Source organism: Pelmatolapia mariae, linkage group LG3_W, assembly GCF_036321145.2.
Source record: "Pelmatolapia mariae isolate MD_Pm_ZW linkage group LG3_W, Pm_UMD_F_2, whole genome shotgun sequence".
Lineage (NCBI taxonomy): Eukaryota > Metazoa > Chordata > Actinopteri > Cichliformes > Cichlidae > Pelmatolapia > Pelmatolapia mariae.
Window position 1 is genome coordinate 12,033,509 of NC_086229.1, and position 3,992 is coordinate 12,037,500.

Genomic DNA, 3,992 nt, shown 5'->3' on the forward strand with positions numbered 1-3,992 from the left:
AACTAAAGGGTGTAAGAATGACTGTTCTAGCCCCTACGGTTAGGAATTTATGGCTGTTTGTTTGAGGGGAATCCTGACTATGAAAAATAGACAGCACAAATCCTGTCTCTGTGCTGCGTGTGTGTAAAAAGAGGTGCACCTGTTTTGGCGGGAAAAAGTGCACAGCCTCTCTGATTGGTGGATTCAAATTTAGCAGCTCCCAGGCTGCTTGACTGACCTAGAAACTTGATTTTCTCTCCCTGTGTGTGTGTGTGTGTGTGTGTGTGTGTGTGTGTGTGTGAGACAGAGAGAGAGAGAGAGAGAGAGAGAGAGAGACTTTTTATGGGAGCATCTTATTGTATGATTCAAATTCAATATATTTAGACTGGTTGACTGAATTTGATCCTGTGTGTCTCTCTGTGCTTGTGTGTTTCCATATGTGTTCATATTTGTGATTGTGTGACTGTTATACTTTTTTTTTTGGCTGATTTTTTTTCATTTAACAATTACATTTGAGGGACCCTTAGCATGTTCAGGATTTTTTCAGCTGTCCATTTTGCTTTTCCAATTTTTGTATTTAACTTATTACTATTGTGCTAAGTCATAGCATTTCTGCTGATTTACAGTATTTGTGCTAAATACAGCATTTGTGCTAAATCATACTATTTCTGCTATTTTATAGGATTTGTACTTAATATAATATTTCTGCTTAATTATAGTATTTCTGCCATTTTATAGTATTTGTGCTAAAACATAGTATTTCTACTAAATGCAGTATTTCTGGGTAATCATTGTATTTCTATATATTTCTGCCAGGTCCCCAGGGAGTCAGTCCTCTGTAAGGACTGTAATATTCAAACTTACCTATCAGGACCTGGACAGCTTCCCAGCCAGCCAATCATATCTGAGCCCTGGCACATTCAAATTTGCATATTGGGGCCTTCATGGCTTCTAAGACAACCAATCATATCAGAGCCCTGGCACATTCAAATTTGCATATTGGGTCATTCATGGCTTCTAAGACAACCAATCATCTATATCATATATCTTTAATATTTCATATTTGTATTTTAAATGGTCAACATTTCAAGATTCCCCCATGTCTTCTGAACAAAACGGTCTAAGAATGACTGTTTTAGCCCCTATGGTTAGGAATTTATGGCTGTTTGTTTGAGGGGAGTCCTTACTATGAGAAATAGACTGCAAAAATCCTTTCTCTCTCTGTGCTGCATGTGTAAAAGCCTGCATTTGGTGCTCCAGTTTTGGCGGGAAAAAGCACACAGCCTCTCTGATTGGTGGATTCAAATTGAGAAGCTCACAGCTGTTTTACTGACCTAGAAACATGCTGTTCACTTGCTGCTGCTGTGTGTGTGTGTGTGAGTGTGTGTGTGTGTGTGTGTGAGAGAGAGAGAGAGAGAGAGAGAGACAGGGAGGGAGGGAGAGAGAGAGAGAGAGAGAGAGAGAGAGAAAGAAAGACCCACAAAGACCTTTTTAAGGCAGCATCTCATTGGTGGATAGAAATTTAATATATTCAGACTGGTTGACTGGCATAGACCCTGTGTGTTTGGCTCTCTCTATGCTGCGTATGTGTAAGCAGTTGCACCTGTTTTGGCGGGAAAAAGTACACAGCCTCTCTGATTGGTGGATTCAAATTTAGTAGCTCCCAGGCTGCTTGAATGACCTACGAACGTGCTGTTCTCTTCCTGTGTGTGTGTGTGTGTGTGTGTGTGTGTGTGTGTGTGTGTGTGTGTGTGTGTGTGTGTGTGTGACAAAGACAGAGAGATAGAGAGGGCGAGAGAGAATTTCTATTGGAGCATCTTATTGTATGATTTTAATTTGATATATTTAGACTTGTTGACTGAATTTGATCCTGTATGTCTCTCTGTGCTTGTGTGTTTCCATATGTCTCCATATTTGCGATTGTGTGACTGTTATCCTTTTTTTGCTGATTCTTTTTTCATTTAACAATTACATTTGAGGGACCCTTAGCATGTTCAGGATTTGTTCAGCTGTCCATTTTGCTTTTCCAATGTTTCTATTTAAGTTATTACTATTGTGCTAAGTCATAGCATTGCTGCTGCTTTTCAGCATTTGTGCTAAATACAGCATTTCTTCTAAATCATACTTTTTCTGCTATTTTATGAGATTTGTGCTAAATATAGCTTCTCTGCTAAATCATACTATCTCTGCTATTTTATGAGATTTGTGCTAAATACAGCATTTCTGCTAAATCATACTGTTTCTGCTATTTTATAAGATTTGTGTTAAATACTGCCTTTCTGCTAAATCATATTATTTCTGCTTTTTTATGAGATTTGTGCTAAAAACAGCATTTCTGCTAAATCATACTTTTTTTAGTTTTTTATGCGATTTGTCCTAAATACAGCATTTATGCTAAATCATACTTTTTCTGCTATTTTATGTGATTTGTGCTAAATACAGCATTTCTGCTAAATCGTACTTTTTCTGCTATAATATGAGATTTGTGCTAAATTCAGCATTTCTGCTAAATTATACTTTTTCTGCTATTTTATGAGATTTGTGTTGAATAGAGCATTTCTGCTAAATCATACTTTTTCTGCTATTTTATGAGATTTGTGCTAAATACAGCATTTCTGCTAAATCATACTTTTTCTGCTATTTTATGAGATTTGTGCTAAATACAGCATTTCTGCTAAATTATACTTTTTCTGCTATTTTATGAGATTTGTGCGAAATACAGCATTTCTGCTAAATTATACTTTTTCTGCTATAATATGAGATTTGTGCTAAATACAGCATTTCTGCTAAATCGTACTTTTTCTGCTATTTTATGAGATTTGTGCTAAATTCAGCATTTCTGCTAAATTATACTTTTTCTGCTATTTTATGAGATTTGTGCTAAATACAGCATTTCTGCTAAATCATACTTTTTCTGCTATTTTATGAGATTTGTGCTAAATACAGCATTTCTGCTAAATCATACTTTTTCTGCTAATTTATGAGAGTTTTGCTAAATTCAGCATTTCTGCTAAATTATACTTTTTCTGCTATTTTATGAGATTTGTGCTAAATACAGCATTTCTGCTAAATCATACTTTTTCTGCTATTTTATGAGATTTGTGCTAAATACAGCATTTCTGCTAAATTATACTTTTTCTGCTATTTTATGAGATTTGTGCGAAATACAGCATTTCTGCTAAATTATACTTTTTCTGCTATAATATGAGATTTGTGCTAAATACAGCATTTCTGCTAAATCGTACTTTTTCTGCTATTTTATGAGATTTGTGCTAAATTCAGCATTTCTGCTAAATTATACTTTTTCTGCTATTTTATGAGATTTGTGCTAAATACAGCATTTCTGCTAAATCATACTTTTTCTGCTATTTTATGAGATTTGTGCTAAATACAGCATTTCTGCTAAATCATACTTTTTCTGCTAATTTATGAGAGTTTTGCTAAATTCAGCATTTCTGCTAAATTATACTTTTTCTGCTATTTTATGAGATTTGTGCTAAATACAGCATTTCTGCTAAATCATACTTTTTCTTCTATTTTATGAGATTTGTGCTAAATACAGCATTTCTGCTAAATCATACTTTTTCTGCTATTTTATGAGATTTGTGCTAAATACAGCATTTCTGCTAAATCATAATCAATTATGTTTCCTCTAAGATATTACAGTTCTGCTAAGTTACTACATTTTAGGAAAGTTCCTTTGCTTCTGCAAAGTTTTTACAATATCTGTATTTTATCAGCTTTTTCAGCTAGTTTCAGCAGACAGCTTCAGCGTTCCAGCATCCACACTGCATTTTCGCAGGAAATGCAAATTTTTCTAGTTCTTTATTATTATTATTATTCTTTATTGTGTGGATGCTTTTTGCATCCACACTATTGAGTTCCTGTTTCTCTTTATTCTTTATACTTTATTATTCTAGTTGCCAATTTTTGTACTTTTTTTGGCACTTAACTACTTCCACAATTTTAAGCCGATTTTCACCGTTCAAATTTTGAACTATTCTGCTATTTTT